This window comes from Epargyreus clarus, unplaced genomic scaffold, assembly GCF_041222505.1.
Source record: "Epargyreus clarus isolate Ecla_fem2 unplaced genomic scaffold, WU_Ecla_fem_2.2 ptg000001l, whole genome shotgun sequence".
NCBI lineage: Eukaryota > Metazoa > Arthropoda > Insecta > Lepidoptera > Hesperiidae > Epargyreus > Epargyreus clarus.
Window position 1 is genome coordinate 13,606,975 of NW_027332209.1, and position 24,366 is coordinate 13,631,340.

The following is a 24,366-nucleotide window of genomic DNA, read 5'->3' on the forward strand; positions in this document are numbered from 1 at the left end:
TTTTATCGAAAGTTGTATCGCAATCGTATGTGCAAAAAAAAAATGTATCAATTTTATTTTTTATTTTTATAATATAAGAGTAGCAGACGAGCATACAGTCCACCTGATGGTAAGTGGCTACTGCCGCCCATGGACATCTGTAATCAACCCCAGATAGGATTAGATATTCCTACCTGAGGTCGACCACAAATGCGCCGCTACCCCTGAGGACTAAGCTGGAACGCCTCGGAAAAGTCTGTCTCCCTTACCACACCAAACCGGAACACAGCAGCGCCTAACACTGCTGTTATTAAGTAGAAATAGGTGTGGCGGTGGTGCCGCCGGAGTCGAACCACAAAGGGTTCTACCACCTTCAAAATTAAATAAATCAATGCAAATATTTAAGAAAAAGATAAGTCTTGTGTGTTAAAATAAAAATAATTGTTATACCATAGGCATTTCTCTCTAATAACAATGTACGCTGTATGACGCGTTCCAACTTAGTCTTCAGAGCTAGTAAAGCATATGTGTCCTCTTATCTATTGGGTCTTTATTATGGGTGTCAATTTCCCAAACACGACATTACTACATTTCTACTAGAAATGATCAAATTTCGATATTAGGTAGGCAAAAATTGAATAGATTAATTATGAATATCGGATGTAAACAAAAAAATGTATATTATTTACCCTTTAAAAGATGCAAATATGCACACGTATGGAGTTACTTGCGCCGTTTCTTCTCCATAGCGAAATACCTTCCGAAGCGGTGGTAGTTTATTGACTTTCAAAAAGTATTCTATATGAATCAATTTTGAATAAATGAGATTTGAATTTGAAACATCTATCGTAAATAACAGCTTCACACGTCGATAAATACGACCAAATATGTACAAAAAAATGTTGCCAAACCTTCAAAGCCTAATATAATGTTTTCACAATTACTAGTTGTGAAATAATTTCAGTTCAATTCAGATAAGTATGTATGCATATGCATTTACATTGGAACCATAATGAGTTCTTACATATAACATTCTCGTGTCACAATGTTAGTTACCGTACTCCTCCGAAACGGCTTTATCGATTTTCACCAAATTTTATATGCATATTTAGTAGGTCTGAGAATCGGCTACTATTTCTATTTTTCATACCCCTAAGTGATAATGGTTGTTCACCCTTAACATTTTTTTATTTATATGGCAACACAACGTTTGCCGGGTCAGTTAGTTTTTTTTTATAATATTGAAGAAGCTAACGAGCACGCAGTCCATCAATGATAAGTGGCTACTGTCATCCAAGGACGTCTGTAATCAACCCCAGATAAGATAAGATTCCTACCTGAGGTTGGCCACACATACTTTGCTCTGAAGACCTCTGAAGACTAAGTTGGAACGCTTAGGATAATTATGTCTCTTTTCCCACATCCTTCACAGCGGAATATAATACCACTTACACTACTGTTATTGGGTAGGAATAGGTGTGGCGGTGGTATCTCCCGAGTCGAGCCACAAAGTGTTCTACCACCTTCAAAACGTTACTAAAGTTAAGATATTTCTATGCAACTTCTAATTTAGCTCTATTTTTGAATTTCTTGTTTGTCCGTAGATTGTTGTTAGAGTATGACGCGAAAACTTCAGAACTGATTATAATGTTTGTTCTTATAAGCTTAAAACCTGGATTTAGGTATATTATCTTAAGCAATAATGGAAATCGAAGTTACAACAAAAAGTCAACAAGTCATTAATTGACCACGCAGACAAAGTCACAGGTACAAGTTAGTTACTATACAACATATAATAATATAATGCCCATAAACCCGCTTCAAATCAAACAAACTGTTCCCAGAAACTCGGTTCAATGTAACGAAAGCAATAAATTAGTTTATAACAAACTGTTTCATTAAAAATCGAAACATGCCTTATGTATATAAGCGTACTCGTGCTTACGTCAGCCACTCGGGTCGCCTATGTACGCCGTAATTCTTATATACTTAGGGCTGCCACCGAAGAAAAATATATTGATTAAGAGTACAAAACTGTACGTTGTGAATGATTATTTTTTATGAGAAGAGAAAAATAGAGTTATTAAAGGTAGAGAAATATGTTATAAGGAATAACAGAGCCAATTTTGGACTGCATGCTTGTTTTCTACTTGAGTGTTATAAAAAAGTAAGTTGTTTTGGTGTCTGTAACATTTTTTTAATGTTATAAATCTAATAAAGTAGGCAGTATATTTATTTCAATCTTAAATGAATAAAAATTGTTTGATTAAATTACATAGAGGTTACTTACGAGTAACAGTAATATTCACTTCATTGTATACTCCGTACATTAAAAAGGTTTTTTTTTTATTTTTATGAAATAAAACTTCTATAAACTACCTTATATTTGATGAGTATTAACATAACGCAGTATCATTCCTATTTTTTTATCAAAAAGTATATCGATATCATATAAATTAGTTTCTAATAGTTGAATCGTTTGTGAAACGCAGTGTATGTAACATTTTTAAATATAATAAAATAAATACAATGAATAAATTTTAATTAAAACTCCGTAAAGTGGCAGCCCTAGGCTTATGTACGCAAAACATCTGCAGCCCGCGTCACTGACATGCGCAATGAAAGGGATCGATTCCGAAACGCTTCCGATTCCCTTCTTCATTACTGTTTATAATAATATTTTATAATGTTTTTATACTCGTTTGAGGCTACCAAACGATTTTTCGTTTCGTTTTATTCGTTTTACGCTTTTATATTTCGTTTCTACATAATTTTCTTTGATAGAACGTAATTTGTTGTTTGAGAGTACATTTAGATCGATAGAAAACACGTATTTAGGTTTTCTAGTGTGCATATTTGTATGGAAGCAGATTTTGCAAGTATTCCAGTTTCCTCGCCAAAGTCGGATCGATATACCATTTCAAGAATTTGTACTTGTGAGTTTATGTTGTACCTAATGTGTTTCAGGATACGATACTTCAGCGCTTTGTTATACAATTAATATGAAAATGTTAAACCATTCTTTAGGGTCTAGTACACAAAGTTCTTACAATATTGTAGAAATTTATATTCTATATGTATTAAACTACTGAGTTTTAGTATTAAATTACATAAGTAGGTTTAGTTATGTTGTTAGGACGTGGCAAGTAGCCATAGCCATCTTGATCCTCAAATATGATTGAAGTCCTACCTGATGTCGGTCACAGATCGGCGTTGCTGTCCTAATGAACTAAGCTGAAATGTCTAAAATAATTAGTGTTCTTTCTTAGGTAATTTAAGTGTTATGTTTTTTTTATAATAGAAGTAGCTAACGCTAAAGCTGTTCAACTCATTTTAAGTGGCTACTGCCGCTCAGAGACATCTGTAATCTGAATATATATAATTCTAAGGTGACTGACTGACATAGTGGTCTATCAACGCACAGCCCAAACCACTGGACGGATCGGGCTGAAATTTGGTATGCAGGTAGATGTTATAATGTAGGCGTCCGCTAAGAAAGGATTTTGATCAATTCTACCCCCAAGGGGATGAAAATATCACTTCGTAACGCGAGCGAAGCCGCGGGCAAAAACTCGTCAAGCAGATAAAACGAGCATCCTACCTGAGGATAGAAACAGATGCGTTGGCCTAAGAAATAAGTTGAAAGGCCTCGGATAAGGACTTTATTAGGCAGAAATAGATGTGGCCGCGGTGCCGCCAGAGGTCAAGAAGGTGGTAGAACCCTTTGTCGTTCGACTTGGGCGGCACCACCCGCCTCACCTATTTCTGCCTAGTAACAGCAGTGTTAGGCGCTGCTGTGTTTCGTTTTGATGGGTGTGGTTAGAGAAACTTACTTTTCCGAGGCGTTCCAACTTAGTCCTCAGGGGTAGCGGCGCATCTGTGGCCGACGTCTGGTAGGAATATCTAATCCTATCTGGGGTTGATTACAGATGTCTATGTGCGGCCACCTACCAGCCACTTACCACCAGGTGGACTGCATGCTCGTCTACTACTCCTATGTTATAAAAAAGAAGAATCGAACCACTGAGGCTTCTATCACCTTTAAGTAATCATCTCAGGGTTTTTGATTCGCTTATCGGTTTACTAGGTGGTGAAACAATTGAGCAGTTTGCCTTTTCTTACACCTGTTTTAGTGCAAACTAATTCAGGTAGCAGTATAACAAATAACCTGAAGTAAGTACTCAAAATTATACGCAGTGATAGCCTAGTGGTTAAGTTACTCTGACTCTCGATCGAGGGGTCCGAGGTTCAAATCCCAGGCACGCACCTCTGATTTTCCAAAGTTATGTGCGTATGAGAAATTAATTATCACTTGCTAAGCGGTGAAGCAAAAGTATCGTGAGGAAACCTGCATTCGTGAGAGATTTAAGAAAAAAAATCTCAAAGTTATGTGGAGTCTACCAATACGCACTTGGCCAGCGTGGTGGACTATGGCCTAATCCTTCTTATAATGAGAGGAGACCCGTGCCCAGCAGTGGGACAGTAATGGGTTGCTGATGAAGTACTCAAAATTATATCTTTAATTTGAGATTTTTTTTTATTATTTTGAATCATCGAGGACTGAACAGGAACGACCACTTACACGTTACATTGACGTCAAAATAAATGAATAAATATGCATGACATGTAAAGGAAAATGAGCTAAACGTTAATGATTCAGGCTGAAGTCAGAAATAGACAGGCGACGCCCACGCGAGGTCAAGGCTCGTCAGTGCGTAGGATGTGTATAAAATTACCGTCATAGCAATAAGGTTTTATTTGTAGTTAGGGAGACACGGATAGATCCAAATTTTGATAATATCCAGCCGGAAATATTGATATTTATCTTATATACAAAATTCTCGTGTCACAATGTTAGTTACCGTACTCCTCCGAAACGGCTTTACCGATTTTCACCAAATTTTATTTGCATATTCAGTAGGTCTGAGAATCGGCTACTATATACCCCTAAGTGATAAGGGTTGTTCATCCTTAACATTTTTTTATTTATATGGCAACGTTTGCCGGTTCAACTAGTATTGATATAGAAACCTTATATTGAAGATAACTGAAATAATTGAAACAGCAAATTATTATAAACTTTATACTACGCATAATGTACTCGTATATGTACATTACGTACGTATGTATACTGTATTTATAGGTGTAAATATTACGACTAAGTCGGAGAAAAAAAGGTCGTCAAAATTAAGAAATTGGAAATTTGACGGCGATAAAAAAGTCTTTTCTACTTTAATAATTTGAATTGCTATCGATTTCTTGTATGTCGATAATATCGCATTGAAAACTTTAATATGTATTAGCGGTACACTATCGTCACATCCTATCATCAGTATCGACCTTTTAGACCTTACATAAAAATTAATTGAGAATTATGTATTTCAATAATTTCATAAACTTTCATTAGGTAATGTAATTTAAGCTCAGAACCCCGCGGAACACGGTTAAGGAACGTGAGCGCAGTCCGGGGTTGGATGGGTGACCGCTAGTAGCTAAATTTCATGCCCGTTTGCGTATCTTAGAGGATATACCAAGCGGTCGGTCTCGGTGGTTATATTTGGATAGCAGTTGTTCAGCCTTGCCATTTGAAAATATGCAAAACGGGTGTGATTTTTATCCCCTCACTATATTTCTATACCTCCTCTACCAAATACCTACCTTTAACAATACCTCCTTCTACCAAAGCTCAAATCATACATCGGTGTAAATTTCATATCTAAGATAAGTTGTTTACTTGTTAAATGATATTTTTTTTTTCCGATCGCGACTTTTTTCGTAGTCATGTTTAGGTTAGGCGTTTAGGTTATAACGCCTAATAACAGCCCACTTGTATTAGAATCAGAGTTACAATTGGATTCGAATACTCAAATTCACGTTTTCAAATTTGAAAGAAAAAAAAAGTATTTTGGTGCAAAAGATTTCAACGACTGTGGCGGAGAAGGTGACTCAAAATAGGTGTTTTATTACTAATCTCGAATAAATACAGAATGGTCTATATTAATAATCCCAGTATATAATAAATACTGAATAATTTCAATAGTCATTGACAACTTTTCACTTTTGAACAGAATAAACTTCTTGAATTCATTAAAAAAAAATTTTTTGACGTTGTAACAGTATTATTTCTGTATTTTAATGTCGAAACTTTTATTTTGGATTTAAACTTATTTTTTTGGGAGAGTAATGACAGCTTTTTAAATTATGTTTTGCGTTAGACATTGCGCACGGTTCTGCCTGCATTACGCGTCACATCACACCTCTGCAGTACAGCAATAACAGCCACCATAAAATACCTTTAAAATGTAGACTTTTTTTTATAATATGGGAGTAGCAGACGAGCATGCAGTCCACCTGAAGTGGCTACTGCCGCCCATGGACATCTGAACCCCAGATAGGATTGGATATTCCTACCTGAGGTCGGCCACAGATGCGCCGCTACCCCTGACGACTAAGGTGGTACGCCTCGGAAAAGTATGTCTCCCTTACCACACCCTTCAAACCGGAACACAGCAGTCCTTAACAGTGCTGTTATGAGGCAGAAATAGGTGTGGCGGTGGTGCCACCGGAGTCGAACCACAAAGGGTTCTACCACCTTCAGACTGCATATAAGGGTTTAAATACGATCATGTACACAATTATGTCCCACATAAGCACATGATTTGATGATTTTTTTCTTACAGGATACTTAATTTTTTAAACAACAATTCAAAATATCAATAGGAAAATTAATTTTAACAGCGTTCAGGTAATTGATTTTTGCACAAATAAAAAGATTGAAAGAAAGTTACGTTTTTGTTTTGATGCTTCTAAGTACTTGATAACTTTCAAATTCTTTTAAATATCCTTAATTTCCCGACAGAGGCCGTATTTTCAAAAATCCTTAGCAGTGATAATTCCTCTTAGTCAAGTGTTCATCCACGTTATAACATATCTTCATCTAAATAAAACAAAATAAACATTAGTTAGTATTAAATTTTAAATAGGCTATTTAATTCACGTTCAACATAAGACATAAAAGTATAATAAAATAACCAAACTCCATCCAAATTGGATTAGTCGTTTCTGACATACATACATACAAGCACGGTCGGAAAATGAAGAAAACTTCACAAATTTAAATTAACAATAGGTTATTACCAACATAACCAGGAAGCTAATAGGAGTGCCGGTAAATCCTTCAGCCACTTAGCAGCCAATATCTTGTTAGCTCGGAACTGGGCCAGTGGGTCATCATGCCGATGCTTGCACCACTATCGTGTTTTGTGTACACTACAGTGTGTTTTGTCTTTCTTTGTGTGTGTTTGGTATGAATTTTTATTATGATTACGTTTATATAGCTTACGTCATTTAGCTGTGTGTAACGATGACAACAAGTATATACATATGTGTGTTTCTTAATTGTTTGTGTGTGTGTGAGTAAAGGTGCTGCTTCGACTGGGTAGGTACCGCCTATTTTTTGCGTGAAGCATTTCTTGTGTACACCGGCTGACTTATAAAGGCTACCACCTTATTCCCCAATAGTGGCATGTGCATTGTGCAATCAGTTTCAGCCACAATTTCTGCTTCATATTGGATATTACAGACATCTTTTTATCATTGGGTGAACACTAGAAAACTCTAAGGTCTCGTCTAAGTGGTCACACTTTTTAACCAACACCAAAGCAGTATTTCACGCTGCAGTTATAAGGTGCACCCATATCAATATTGGTATGATTTGTTGGCGTGTTTGAAATATATAAATTAAGAGAGTGAATTTTTATCTGACATTTAAAATCGACAGTAGTAGTATTAAAATTCGCAAAATTTTTAGAAAAGACAACGAACAAAGTAATTTTTAAAATTTTTGATACGTAGTACCGATATTTATTTTTCTTGTGTTTAGAATTATAACGTCTTACTGGTTTTATAGATCAAATATCTTGAATGTGGATTGTTACGATGTAGTTTTACACCAACTTTATGACCATAAAGTGTAATGTTGCAATCGTAATTTATAGGGGCAGCAATACTGCAGTTTGCAACTAACTAATCATAACGAGGCTATGATTATGCTTGGTCGACTGAACTTTCAAATTGCTGTTTTTGTCTCTTTTTAACATGTCATTGTTTACATATTGCTGTTGCACTTAATCATTACTAAAAACACGGAAACTAAAGCATATTATCACATGACAATAAGTAATAAGCTATTTTAAGCGCGTGTTTTGTTTTATGTAAAGTATTTCCAAAGCAATTATCTATCACGAAGTATTTTATTTTGCCACATAACACAAAACAAGTCAAACACTCTATCCAAACTTTTGAATTTTTAATGGTTTGTTGAGGTTTGTCAAGCATTAAAATAACGGTTTAGGGTTTGTTTACATTTACTGGAATAAAGTATTTGAAGGTAGAAGCTTTTGTGGTTCAAATCCGACGACACACTTATTTTTAACTAGGCGTTCCAGCTTAGACTTGAAGGATAGCAACCTTATCTGTGGCCGACCACAGGTATCTTTTCAGGGGTTGATTACTGACGTCCATGGGCACCAGTAGCCGCTAACCATCAGATGGACAGCAGGTTCCTTGGCCACTTCTATATCTATTATAAAAAAAATCTTCATACTAGACATTGTAATTTTTGGATAAGAAAAAATGGATAGATTGATTATTAATAGCGGGCGTGAATAGACGATATTTGGAAGTATTGATGACGACATCAAAATATCCAAATTCAAATAAGTTTCTTCCTCGAATAGGATGAAGGATGGCATCATCAAGAAAGCATTGCAAGCTAGTTTGGTGAACTGAATTGAATCACATGATCTTTAAATGTTAAATTAGTCACCTTATAAAAAACCACGATGAAATCCATATTATACAGAAATTAATGATGATATACGCATATAGAACTCTTCATTTGTGTTGAGGATATTAAATTGAATAAAACGTTCATTCTATGTATTCCTACTTTGCATTTAGTTAAATAAATATAGTTAAAAAGAATTTATTTATTTTTCATTTTTAGTTCGATTTATTGTTAAAAAATTGCCGAATTTTTTTTTTTCACCGTGGATTTGAACCCACGATCGAGTCATCGCGAGGTTGACAACAGCGTCCAAACGAGAGTTAAACACAATCTCACAAACATACATACATGCATACAGGTGAAGCTAATATAAGCGTGTTAATAAGGTAAAACTCTTCGTAATGGTCGAAGCGTTCAGTGCACAGCAACGTCTGTTGCGTTGATCAATCTTTGTTACACGTTTACTTTAAGTTTTCCTTTGTATGCATGCAGTACCGAATGAGCAATAAGATACTTTACATTAGTTAAAATCTAGCCTAATATAAGATTAATGAGTAATTCTACGCTAACTTATAAAGCTACAACAACATCTAACATTAACACTTGCTAAATAATAAAGTTTAATGTTGCGAGCATCTTTGTAGTCGGCTTCAGACTGACCACCGACACACATACGAGTATGTCTGCCTTAAACGTACATGAGGCGTTTCAACTCCGCTTCAGGGAAAGCAACGCATAAGTGACCGTTCTTCGGTAGGACTGTAATTCTATCTGGGGTCATTATAGATGCTCATGAGTGGTAGTTGCTACTTGCCATCAGGTAGCCTGCATGCTTGTTTGTTACTTCTATCATCATCATCATTAACCTATTATTGTCCAACTGCTGGGCAAGGGTCTCTACTCAGAATGAGAAGGCGTAGGCCATAGTCCACCGCGCTGGCCAAGTGCGTATTGGTAAACTTGACATACTTTAGAGATTTTTTTTATCTCTCAGGTATGCAGGTTTCCTTACGATGTTTTCCTTCACCGTGTAAGCCAGTGATAATTAATGAAATAATCCCTCGATTCTCAATCACTAAGTTATCATCGCTACTTACCACCACCGTTACTTCTATATTAAATAAAAAACTGCAACCTGCAACTTCGTAGGTAACCTCTTAGGCAGGTACTCTAGATGCAGGTTTCCACATCTAAGTTCTCATATCGCCAATACGTGCGATACAAACTAGACACCAGCGTTTTCATAGCGGGAAGGAAACCAGGCCGCTCTCTCGCGAGCGGAGCGTCGCTGGAATGTTAATCAACGCAGGACGGCTGAATCTTCTCACACACACACACACACACATATATAGCTATGGTAGCAGTGATAGCCTAGTGGTTAAGACGCTCGGCCCCTCGATCGAGGGGTGCGAGCTTCAAATCCCAGGCACGCACCTCTGATTTGCAAAAGTTATGTGCATATTAGAAATTTATTATCACTTGCTTAAACGGTGAAGGGAAACATCCTGAGTAAACCTGATTGAGATTTATTAAAAAAAGGACTCAAAGGTATGTGAAGTCTACCAATACGCACTTGGCCGGCGCGGTGGATTATGGCCTAATCCTTCTCACTCTGACAGGAAGCCCGAGCCCAGCAGTGGGACAGTAATGGGTTGATGATGATGTACACACACATGTATGTACAGACATTTCTCAGTAAATCTCCGTCTTCCATTAACGATCCATTATTGTTGTTGATAAAGGTTTGGGTCATCGTTGATGGTCGATACTGGTCGCATGCATGTTTTTAGAGTTCATATCAACTTAACAATGTTATAGGGAAATAAAGAGCGTTCTGGTTTCCCATTTTTCCGACGTTAAAACTAATGATAGTTTTTAAAATCCACATCCTTTAACTTCAACATTTCATTGCTTCGATTTTTATGTTGAGCTGTTATACCTTTCCAGCTGTGCAGGAGATTATTGAAAAAAAAGAGATCCTTTTTCATAATGTTGCAAAAAATATATTTTATTTTTGCCTAATCGTTGGATGAGATTATCGTTGGATCATCTGTAGTTGATAATCATTATTAGGGATGAAAATATAGAACTCATGTATTTCATACTACATTATATTTGCCGAATACATTTTGCAAAACACGCTGAAACGTTTCGAGTACTTTAGACTACTGCATGCGTTTCTAGAATTTGGTTACGCACTTTGTTTTTTATAGTATACTTAACTAAAATATAGCAGTATCATACTACTATATGACACTATGGATAGTACGGGGTAACGACGAATGGGCATGATGACAGTATTAAAAAATCGAAGAATAAATAATTTACTTAAAAACAATATGTTGAAAGCATTCTCAAAAATATCCCAGTTTTAATAAAAACTTTAGGATTAATGGAATATCTGATGAATATTTTCAATAAAATATAAGTATAAAATAATGCAGTCGGCCATCTTGTCTAAAACGCTAATCGGGGCAAAATGACGTCATTTTTTGGCGTGTCACCGTATTGCTTGAACTTTTCTATGGGATATTGAAGCGTGACGTCACTCGCGTACGCCATGACACCCGTAAGCGTTTTCGCGCTTAATTCAAAATTTGTTTAAAAAATGCTAATATTTCCGTTAATACTGAATTTATTGCCGAAAAAATACGATTTTTGGAATCAGTAGACATGTACCTACATTATAGAAGGGGACTTCGAAATTTGTCATCATGCCCATTGACGAAGTAACTCGGTAAGCACGAGATTTCTTTCAGAGACACGCAAAAGTTCTTCATTCGCATTCATTACGCGTCATCGCCTAAAATAAACCGGCTTTCGCTGCACTGTCGCCGGATTAAATCACCATAACGGATGTTTCATGCACGCCACCATGCATGTCTTTATTGCTTAAGATTTACGCTGAAGGACTCTGTACTTACAATATTGGTAATGGAATATGTGTTTCGATTATTGTTTTTTGAAACGAAAAACAAGTTAATATTAACTGTACTAGTACTGCGCAAAAATCCATTACCAATGTGCATGGGATGCCAAAGGATGCGTACAGATACGCATCCTTTGTGGGAGGGAGAGTGGTACTTCACGTTTTGAAATATAATATCATCATACATATTAGTAGCGGAGTGTTACGAAGTAGTGTTAATCCTAACTTAATAGTATAGATTTCCGTAAAGGAATGCATGATACAATGAACTACATAACTGCATGAAAATGATTGGTCCGCCGTATTAAATTTTGAATGACGTCACTAAGCTATAATTGTCATTCAAACTAAACGTGTGAACAAAATTTCAGTTGCAAGCCCCTAGCATACAAAGCAACTAATAAGGCAAGTTGAATAAAGGCGAATGGAGACCACGTATCGGCAAAAGGAGTACAGGCCGCCCCCCCGACCAGGTGGACTGCTGACCTGAAGCGGACGGCGGGTAACCTCTGGATTCAGACGGCTCAAGACCGGTCGGAGTGTCGCAGATTAGGGTAGGCCAATGTCCAGCAGTGGACTCTTAAAGGCAAAATGGATGGATGGAATAAAGTCGCATAAAATAAAAAGCTTATAATGATACTATGTGTTTAATGGCTTTCAAACTTTGTAACGAAAACAAACATAGTATCTTTCCTTAATAGCGACAATGTAAAGCGACTTTATTGTCAAACGCAATCTTATATTACTTTCATGTAATTAATTTTTAATATTACATTTTGACTTGACAAAAGTTATTAGGTACTTGCACAAATATTACATATAAATTGTAGTGAATTAAACTCTGTTGTGTTTGTGCTAAAAATTATATGTTGCAACTTAATGTTTAAACATAACAATTTGAACATGATTAAAAAATCAAACGTAAGCTTCCAAACTGAATACGATTTTACTAAATTACCTTTTACTGTTTTGTTTGTAAAAGTAGCCCTTAGGGTGCTCTGTAAAGAGATATTTGTATGTAGGAACGGGATGGCCGGATAAGTAATTTATTTTCCCAAACCGATAATATCATTGTTAGTACTTATTTGTCACGATTGACATAGTCTAGGAATACAATCGCGGATATTCTTAAAACTAGCTTATGTGTCTTAACTCAATCACTTCTAATGCTTTGCATAGTTCTTTAATCACTATAACGCTAATACTCTAAATTCAAATTCAAATTCTTTGTTTAATAGAAGACAATTATGACACTGATAAGTATTATGTACCTTTACAAGGTTTGCAAAATAAAACAATATTATTACTTACGATTCATTACTAAGTATATTGTGATTAGGAATTAATCAATTTAAAACTAAATAGACCCTATTGTAACGGCGAGTCTCTTGGTGCGCGTATCAACCACTTGTCAGCTTCCAACTTCCTTCAAATGCGTTACCCCATTCGACTGCACCGTGCTTCTGAAGCTCCAACAAGTGCTTTAGGCGTTACTTGCGTTCTCGAAATATCCATTAGCTGACGTCACAGATGACCACACCGACATGTATCTCTTTAAATATATGTATGGGTTTTAAATATGATAATGATACATCTACTTTTGAAGGTAGAACCCTTTGTGGTTCGACTCTGGCGGCACCACCGCCACACCTATTTCTACCTAATAACAGCAGTGTTAGGCGCTGCTGTGTTCCGGTTTGAAGGGTGTGGTAAGGGAGACAGACTTTTCCGAGGCGTTCCAGCTTAATCCTCAGGAGTAGCGGCGCATCTGTGGCCGACCTTAGGTAGGAATATCTAATCCTGTCTGGGGTTGATTACAGATGTCCATGGGTGGCAGTAGCCACTTACCATCAGGTGGACTGCATGCTCGTTTGCTACTCCTATATTATAAAAAAAAGAATATCTACTACCAATACTAAATAGATTAACGCTCGTTATTAGTAATCACTCTATCCAAAGATCGAAATTTAACAATGTCTTGAAGAAAGATATAAACAACCAATGTATTAAATTTTGGGAATACGGCCCAGTAGTTTATAAGTAGTATGGCCCAGTAGTTTTGTCCATTAAAAGATGAAATATATTTGATTCATAAACATTCCGTTTTCAAATGTTTGTGTCCGGAAACCTCAAAAAGCAGACGATGGATTGACATGAAATTTTGACACTACATTGCATTTTTAAACAAGAGTGTTCCTATATACATTTTATACCGAAATTCCCACGGGAAACACAACACTAGGTCACCACGGTACATGGTCTAGTTTAGCTAGTAACAATATTGTGTAGATACTGTTTGATTGTGTATCAAAGCGAATTAAATCACTTTGTAGCGGTTACTTTGATCGGTTCTTTAACTAGAATCACGAGAACGGTATGGAAAGTTGCTTATCAGATATCGCCTATTAGTTATGATTGGTTCTTTGGAAACCGTAAACCATTGCGGTTCCTTGTTAAATAAGCTTAGTAAATAAGAGTAGTATTTTGAACCACGTTACCGGCGCTTAATATATATTTTTTTATATTGTAAGAGTAGCAGACGAGCATGCAGTCCACCTGATGGTAAGTGGCTACTGCCGCCCATGGACATCTGTAACCAACCCCAGATAGTATTAGATATTCCTACCTGAGGTCGGCCACAGATGCGCCGCTACCCCTGAGGACTAAGCTGGAACGCCTCGGAAAAGTCCGTCTCCCTTACCACACCCTTCAAACCGGAACACAGCAGCTCCTAACACTGCTGTTATTAGGTAGAAATAGGTGTGGCGATGGTGCCGCCGGAGTCGAACCACAAAGGGTTCTACCACCTTCAGAGGTACAATAAATAGGTTCTAGAGGTTATTACCACGCTCCTATTAGCTTGACCTGTATGTCTGTATGTACATAGATACGTAATGGAATCTTTTAACTCGATTTTTACCTACTCTTAACGACCCAAGTAATTTAAAATTTCGAACATTTATCAAAAACCGATGACACTACACACTCACACATCAGGATCGTCAGGATTAAATATTTTGATTTGAAGGTGGTAGAACACTTTGTGGTTCGACTCCGGCGGCACCACCGCCTCACCTATTTCTGCCTAATAACAGCAGTGTGAGGCGGTGCTGTGTTCCGGTTTGAAGGGTGTGGTCAGGGAGACAGACTTTTCCGAGGCGTTCCAGCTTAGTCCTCAGGGGTAGCAGCGCATCTGTGGCCGACCTCAGGTAGGAATATTTAATCTTATCTGGGGTTGATTACAGATGTCCATGGGCGGCAGTAGCCACTTACCAGCAGGTGGACTGCATGCTCGCCTGCCACTCTTATATTATAAAAAAAAAAAAAAAAATTCTAGTCCGATTTTAGCGTGGTTTTTAGTTTCATTACTATATTTATTTTTAAAAGTATGTATATTGAAATAGACTACTCAAGTACATCCTAAATATTCTACTAAACTGTTCTTTAATTTTAAGAAACACCCAAACAAAATCAGTTAAGCATTTTCACGTTTAATTTGTAACTAGAGTAGGACAAAAAATAAAAAAATACAATTTTATATTTGATATCATGAAATATGGTAATGTCAAAGGACAATGCCCATGAGAGTATGGACCGCCGTCCAGAGTTGCATCAAGTTGAAACTTGTTGTGGACGATGTATAATTAACCAAATACTGCCACCAATAATTATTTTTTAGATCAGCACCCGGGTTCTGAAGTTATTTACCGAAATGTTACATAACCTCAAAATCGAAAATATCCGACGATAGATTGATGGTCGGTTTTAACTGATAGTAGGTACCTATAATGTAGTTCGATTAACATATTGCATTTTCTTTTAAAGGTAGTAGGTAAAAAAACCTAAAATAATCCTAAAAACCTAAAATAATGAATTCCGAGAATAAAATACCGCCATTTTAATTTTTAAGAACAACAATCAACATTTCGTCTTATTTTATCTTAAATGGAACCCCCTTGTTCAAAGAAACTAATCTGATCGACAAACTATGTAAAAAAATCAAAAAATAATTTTAATATTACTTTCATTTTGATGCATGAGAAAAATCATTAGTCAAAACACTTATTGAAATCCGAGTATAAAATTCCGCCATTTTAATTTTTAAGAACAACAATCAACATTTCGTCTTATTTTATCTTAAATGGGATCCCCTGTTCAAAGAAACTATTCTGATCGACAAATTATGTAAAAAAATCAAAAAATAATTTTAATATTACTTTCATTTTGACGCATGAGAAAAATCAGTACCAAGAATGGGCATTCTCCTTTAGGAAAGACAAACTCAAGCTTGTAGATTGCGTAATAATAATAATATTTGTCAAAACGTAAAATCTCATGGTAAGGGTACTGTGTAATGTGGTATGTTTTCCTTCACCGTTTAAGCTAGTGAACATTAATTTCAAATACGCCAATAACCTTCAACAATCAGAAGTGCATGTCTGGGATTCGAAAATTGGATACCTCGATTTTCAAAATACTATACTATACACTGTACTGTTGCTTAGATACAAACCAATAAACTTAATTCAGTAAGATATAGGTATATATTTTATAGGATAGCAATCGTCAACATTATTTATCATTATGTTTCTTACTAAAATATTCTAAAGAGTACATATGTGTAAACGAAATTTTCAAGAACGCACAAACATTATTAATTAACGTATCGATAAGAAAAAATTACTCTTAATAATTTATCTTTGCATATCGCGTTATATGGAACGCAGAACGTCCTCAACATTATTAATTATTAAGCTTTATACCTACTTACTACAATATTGTAAAGAGTGACTGTAAACGAAAATCAACAACGCACAAACATTACAAATTAACATACCGATAAGAAAACATTACGCTCAATAATTTATCATTACATATCGCGTTATGTGCAACACAGAACGTACAACATCTGTACATCGGCAACGTAGCGATTATAATATTCTCTTTGTGTATCAAAACGCTGTACTTGTTGTTTGTTGAAGCGAGCTGACGGCGCGGCGATGCGCGCCAAGTTAATAATAATAAAGGAGAAAAAACGCGCGCCAGCGAGGGGTTAGCATCTTCCGTCCGATAATGTAAATAGATGGCGCGCACAATACCACCGATGTGCGTCTGCTAGCGTGGCTTCTATACAATCTACGCTATATTTACCCCACAAAACGGCTTCAAAATCAACATTTGACGACACATTTTGTCGATAACGTTACTAAATTCCAGAAATTTGTCGAAAAAACCTTTGTCGGACACCCTGAATTCGCTATAAAACAATTTGTTAGCAACTCGATTGATGCTACTTGCGTGGTATTGCACGCGCACAGAGGCGATACGTTCGGGCAACATCGGCCGTTTCCGCCGGTGTTCGGCTAACGGCTCTTTTCCTCACATGCGCCAGCGCACTTTCGCTACAAAAATAAACGCTCCTTGGCAGAATATCAAGGCGAGCCTTCGCTTTTTAACGATATTTAACTAAGTTTATGGGCGGCTCGTGAACCATTTTGTCATATTCTATGAGCATACCATATTATATTGTTGCTTAACGAAACCTAACTCGCGTATAAATAACAAAAGGTATCTATATTATTCTTAAAATACCATCCACGTTGTTATTTCATACAATTTTGTAATTTTGAAGACAATATTTATGAAAAAATAAAACTTTAGACATCAGTTACCTTTTCAAACAACATTATGAAGGAATGGCGATATTTTCAGAATCGAAAAAATCAATACAAGAATGACAATGAGTTCATTTAATCGAATGAATGTAGGGTTAAAGGAGTACTTATTTGCAAGCAAGAATTATTTATTGAACAACTTTTATTGCATTAAATAATAATTTCGTGAACACTACGTCTTTAGTTGTAAAATTTATTACTTTTTGAAATTTAATCAGAAAAGTATGTAATTATGATCTACAAGATTTTAGTGTTACAACAAGTTTTGAATTATGATTGCTAACTAATGTTATTACTAAAAACTTTTGATGATTACGTCATTATTTCCAATAACCAATAATTATAACTGCTGTTTTTTTACCTTTATATTAACAACGAATCATTGCTTTACAACACGTATACAAATTTCTTTACATGTAAACCCTACAAAGTGTAAAGTTAACTTTATTTCCTAACTAATTTTAGTGCAGTTTATTGTTCATCGTAGTCGGTCCGTTGTTGAAACAGAGCCAGATAGGCGCTCCTGAGGCCATCTGTGGGCCACGGCGGAAACTCAGTGACTCACAAGCTTTGTCTCGTATTAAATTGTGTGTGTATATATTTTTGAAACTGACATTATCTGAAATATCAACTAGGTTGTCTGGTAGAGATAGCTTAATAAGGCTAGCGTTTTGTTCCACTAATGTTTAATTCTAATGTTAATTCTTATGTTCTAATGTTTGGTTGTAATTTTATTGTCGTACTATTTATCTTGTTTCGGTTTACAATAAACAATATTTGTATTTTACTCTATTGTATTTATGTTATCCGGAAAATGTATATAAAGTTGTTTTGCTTTGTTTTCTAGAGAAAGGTTGCGACGTTTCGAATAAATTTGTTTTTTTTTTTTTACAAATTAGGTATTACTACTTAACTAAGTACGGATTGAAAGTTTTTTTTATGAAACTGTAGTAACAAAGCAACATGCAGCCCACGTTATGGTAAATAGTCACTATTACTTATGGACATTAGTAATCAAGTCAAGTAGCAAAGTAATACTACTTGAACTGGAATAGAGACGCATTGCTAGCGTTCCTAGGTCTTATAGTTGGGTGCCCGAGAGGGGATTTCGGGAGTATCTCGAGCGCGTCAGACTAAGATATGGGAGATACCTTACACCCTGTAGAGTATCCTAAACCATAAATAAACTTTCTATGTCGGGGGTTTGCATAGTCAAAAAAAAAACGATCACTGGACATGCTCGAGCGCGGTCAATTTACTTTTTAATATAAAGGAAATAATGCTACAAAACGTGAAACATCATAATCTGCCGATTACCACACGTCGCAGTAGCGAAAAAATAGTCATTAAAAAAAAACCGTATTATTATGCTATCTAATAGTGTCACTTCTTAGCATGAATCCCTGGGAAATACTTATGTATCACAAATTAAAGGAAAAGGCTATTTTTTTATACATTTTGTCCTTCCATCTCAAACAATTTTATTTTCAAATCGTCAGAATAAGAAAACACCTAGCTAAATCGAAAAATATCATATAACCTTTTCTTCATTCTAACGTCTAATCTACACAAACATATAGTTTCTACACATTTAGCATTATGGGCTCCCCTATTATTAAATGAAATTGAATGCCTCGAATATGTAACTCACTACTATTTCAGAACTAGGTGGGAATTTTGACGTCCTTGCGTTATGGTTCGATTTCAGTGGCATCACTGCAATACCTATTTTTATCTAATAACAAACAACAACAAGTACAAGTGAACAAGTGCTCAACGTATATGCGTCCTTATTAAAGGGATCATAAGGAAATCTAAATATACGTGGCGTTCCATCTTAGTCATCAGGGGTAGCAACGCATCTTTAGCCGACCTCCGGTGGGTATGTTGTGTCTTGCTATGTTTAAAGTTAGTTTAGAAGGTGGTAGAACCCTTTGTGGTTCGACTCCGGCGGCACCACCGCCACACCTACTTCTACTTAATAACAGCAGTGTTAGGCGCTGCTGTGTTCCGGTTTGAAGGGTGTGGTAAGGGAGACATACTTTTCCGAGGCGTTCCAGCTTAGTCCTCAGGGGTAGCGGCGCATCTGTGGCCAACCTCAGTTAGAAATATGTAGTCCTATCTGGGGTTGATTACAGATGTCCATGGGCGGCAGTACCCACTTACCATCAGGTGGACTGCATGCTCGTCTGCTACTCCTATATTATAAAAAAAAAGTTCTTAAGTTTTGGTAAAATGTCTTCCACGTGAGGCGACCCTCCATATCCTTCCCTCCCTTCAGTTATCACTTCTCTCTCTCTCTCTCTTTCTGTATATTTCTACACAAATGTATGTACTACGTATGTACAAGATTGTTTACCACTTCCATCATATAAAGATAAAACGAGCAAAGCCTCGAACGGAAGCTCACAAGTAAACATGCTGATACCGTAATCAGTACCGTGTGAGTCATTCGAAGCGTTACCAAGATCACGCTGACCTCGTCGTGATTAATCCTATTAACTTCATGAATATACTACAAAGCATTGTTATGTAGTAACTCATGGATTAGGTAGGAAGGATTACTACAATAAACTTGGCTCAAAAGAGAAAATATAGATTATTAACAAAGTTTCAATGATTTAAATCTAGGACCAATCCACTAGTTACGTTAATATTACTTTAACGTATAAAATAGATTGCTTAAACTTACACAAAGCACTTACCATATATACCTAATTAAACATTAATAAATAACAATAACTAGAGAACTATTATAAAAACAACTTCTGCTTAAACATGCTGATACCTTAATCAGCAACGTCAACAGGAATTGAATTCTATTTTATACCCACAATTAAGATGAATCCAGCGATTCCTCATCATAGATTAGCAAAGTTACTCACTCCTAACAAGAAAATGTAAGCAGTTTTGAGAACTGAAATAGTTGAGTAATAAAGTTTTGCCACGTCTCCGTGCTAAAATGTCCCTAAAAATATGAAATACTTATTTATTTATTTATTGTGTAAATTACGCAGTATTACTTATTTGTTCAAAAATTTTCTCTAAAATGTTTTTTATTTGTCAAGAATAAATGTTTAAATTCATCAAACCTTTAGGGCTACAGGCTGTGCCAAAAATCGAAAAACATTACCTTCCGCAGTTGGGTATAAAAAAACAAGTATTTATTCATCTATTGTTCTCAATAGATATAAATGTGTAATATAGATTTTACTTTAATCTATAATGGATTTTCTCATAGCTACGATACGTATGCACCCCTTGTATAGAGTTTTGTAACCTTACACAGTGGTCAGCATATCGGTTTAAAATGCAGAAGGTTCCTTGTTCGATCCTTGCTTAAGCGAAGCCACGGTGACAATCAGACGGTGACGGTTAAATAGTGATACTACTGTACTACACGGCTGAGATAGTGTTAAAAAAACCAGTGTCAAAGGTGTATTAAATCTACTTATTCGCACTTAGCTGGAACGGTGTACTTGACTAAATTTTCATACGGCGAGAAGAAACCAATGCCTAGCAATAGGTCAATAATGGGTCCATGGCAACCACGACACAGAAGAACCTAACATGGAGGGTTTGCGTCAAGCAGTCAAGTTTGTCCTTATCTATATAAATAAAAATGAATCTCCAAAATTATGTACGCCCATAACTTCAGAACGATTGCAGCAAATTGGATGATTCTTTTTTATGTGTTCTCTATTGCGAGGACAAGGTATTGATGTGGTAGGTATAGTATAGTATGTAAGGTAGTGGAAGGTATAAGAAAAAATATAAAAAATAATACTACTATTTTTTCACATTTAAAAAGGTTAGAAAATAATAATAGTAATTTTCACACAAAAACCCAAAAAAAGAAAAATTGAATGAAGTATAGATTTGATTTGAGTAAAGTATAGTATATACCGTTCAGAGATTTTGTGAGTTTTGATAAAAGTTTAGAGGTTAATCGTTGTGTTAATAATGCCACCAATAAGGCGTTCAAATATCACCGTACGCGTAACACAAATCGTGTTAGGTGTTTGTGACTTATTAAATATGCCACCTATAAGGCGGTGGACAATTTAAGCAGAAGAACCCGAAACGCAACGAATTAATTATCAATGTAAATGTACTGTCCAGGAAGTGCAGATCACAATAAACGTGAAAGAATTCGACTAATAATGCTGCAAGGTGCAATAATTGGATGAGTTAAACTATGTAATTCCGGATGGAATCAATAGTACACTTCATTGGTTTAAATCCATTGATTGTGTAACGAATGAACATGAAGCCACCAACTATCCCATGGAATTTTTAAATTTCTTGGATGTGCCTGGCTTACCACCGCATAATTTACGATTGAAGGCTGGTACGGTAGTTATTATGCTACGAAACCTAAACCAACCAAAACTATGTAATGGAACGCATCTGGTGATTACTAAAATAATGATCAATGTAATCTACGCGATGATACTAAGGGGCAAATTCAAAGTAGAGGAATTTCTCATTCCAATTCATCTTACAGTTGCCATAACGATTAACAAGTTACAAGGCCAATCTAGGAAATGAATCTAGGAAATCCATGTTTTTCACATGATAAACTGTACGTGGCTTTTTCACGGGTTGGAAAACCATCTGCATTATTTGTTCTTGCGCCTGATAAAAAAACTATAAATGCAGCCTATCACAGGGTGGGTCACTGAAAAGTGGAAACCACCAATTCCCTTAATTTTGTTTCCTGTAATTTAATAAAAAAATGAACTGAATATTTTATATTAATTTTAAAATCCTATATCAGCACATTCATTGTTAGGCGGAACGAAGTTCGCCGGGTAAACTAGTAAAAAATATTATAGTAAAGTAAATCCTTTGTACAAATTATGTCTAGAAACTAATAACATTAAAACACTGACTTCGTAAAATTGCTTCTTTCGAGAAACTTTTATTTACTTAATGAAAAGCGTTTAAGAAATCCACTTTGAATATTGATATTCTAATTGCTAGACAAAAGTAATTCAATTAAAGTTTTAGGTTGGTACTTCATTTATTTAACAAAATGGATATACTTTCGTAGTATGTAAATAAGGTGGATCTACCTTGCAAACGGGCGAACTCACATTCATCATCAACCCATTATCGTTCCACTGCTGGGCACTCTCATAACGAGAAGGATTAGCCCATAGTCCACCGCGCTGGCCAAGTGCGTATTGGTATACTTCACATATATTTCAGTTTTTTTTATAAATCTCTCAGGTATGCAGGTTTCCTTGCGATTTCCTTTTTTACTCTGAATTGAATTATTATTTTAATAACTTAATTTTATTTTGAGGCGATTTATTATGATTGATTGATTTATTTTTTGGTTCTTTTTTAACTATTATTTATTTTACTCCCTAGATTTAGTTAAGTGTGCACTTTTTAAATTACAGAATCAGGAAAATATTCTGCAGTCGAACTTGCCAAAATGTTACAAGTAGGTATATTGTCACTGCCACCCATTAGCGGCTGCAATGAAATCGATCTTAATTTTTTTGTAACATAGATGTAATCAATGTATCCAACGTGTTACCTACCAAAAAAATGACAATTACTTCACACTACAAATTGCTAAATTTCGATATTTGTTACGTAAAATATGAATAGATATACCCCTTAGTATGAGTTTTTACGTTTTGACAAAAATGACTGTTTTGGTATTTGTTTACGTATTTGCCCATACATTTCCGTATACGTATCAGATTTAATTGGAAATCTATGGTACATACGTAAACAAAAACAGTAATTTTTGTAAAAACGGAATAACTCGTACTAAGGGTACAGATGCGTTGTAGCTACTGAGTAAGTAAGTAAGTCAGTCACTATCCAGTATCCACACCTTTCCACTAAAACGCATGAATCGCTTCGCAGTAGATATCATTGAGGCAGTCTTACCTTGGTCACAAAAAAAATCCAATAACACGTTTCGTTTGTCGGCAAAAAAAGAAAATACAAGTACAAGAAAGTTAAAGATATGACGAACACTTCTATTAATCTTATTTTTAATCGTCAAACAATGGATTGCCAACCCTAAATTTATTCCGCCCTAGGAGCTTTACTAATGGTAATCATAGTATGAAATCTGCAATTGCTCAGCGTGTTATTGTATTATTATAGATATTTGTGAAGAAAATTAAGAGATTGTGCAATAAGTTTAACTTAAACAAAATGCAATGCAGTAGCGTAATGTTAGGAAACTCGGCCTGTCACTCGGCGGTCCCACTGCTGGGAACGGGTCTCCTTTCAGAATGAAATTGATTGGTAGACTTCACATAACATGCTGTTAGGCCCTGTATACCTGAGAGACCTTAAGAAAAATGTTCTCAAATTACATCTTTTAAGATCTCTCAGGTATGTAGCCTGTCAAGTTAGGTTTCGTCATGTAGATTGAAATGAGGCCTCAATGTGGCGGTACGAAGTTCAAATCCCAGGCACACTTCCTCAGGTTTTTTCAAAGTAATGTGCGACTATTCAGTCACAGAAATATTATATACCAATCAAAAGTAATCACTCTATATGAAGTTGTTATAAACTCTTTTTCTGCTTTTATTACTATGAAACTTCAATATTGCCCATATCGAAGTTTACTCCCATGTTGATACATTTTTTTTATAATATAGGAGTAGCAGACGAGCATGCAGTTCACCTGATGGTAAGCGGCTACTGCCGCCCATGGACATCTGTAATCAACCCCAGATAGCATTTGATATTCCTACCTAAGGTCGGCCACAGATGCGCCGCTACCCCTGAGGACTAAGCTGGAACGCCTCGGAAAAGTCTGTCTCCCTTGCCACACCCTTCAAACCGGAACACAGCAGCGCCTAATACTGCTGTTATTAGGTAGAAATAGGCGTGGCGGTGGTGCCGCCGGAGTCGAACCACGAAGGGTTCTATCACCTTCAAAAATCACATACATATATCATCATTTACCAAACTCTGTCCTACAGCAACATTAAAAACAGAGGATTACCTATTCC

General features: G+C 35.9%; 1 protein-coding gene across 1 annotated transcript in view; it reads right to left on the reverse strand.

Annotated features, from left to right (window-relative positions):
- Positions 1-24,366, reverse strand: part of Brms1 (breast cancer metastasis-suppressor 1-like protein) — a 114,182-nt gene that overhangs the window by 12,706 nt on the left and 77,110 nt on the right. The gene's annotated exons all lie outside the window — the stretch shown is intronic.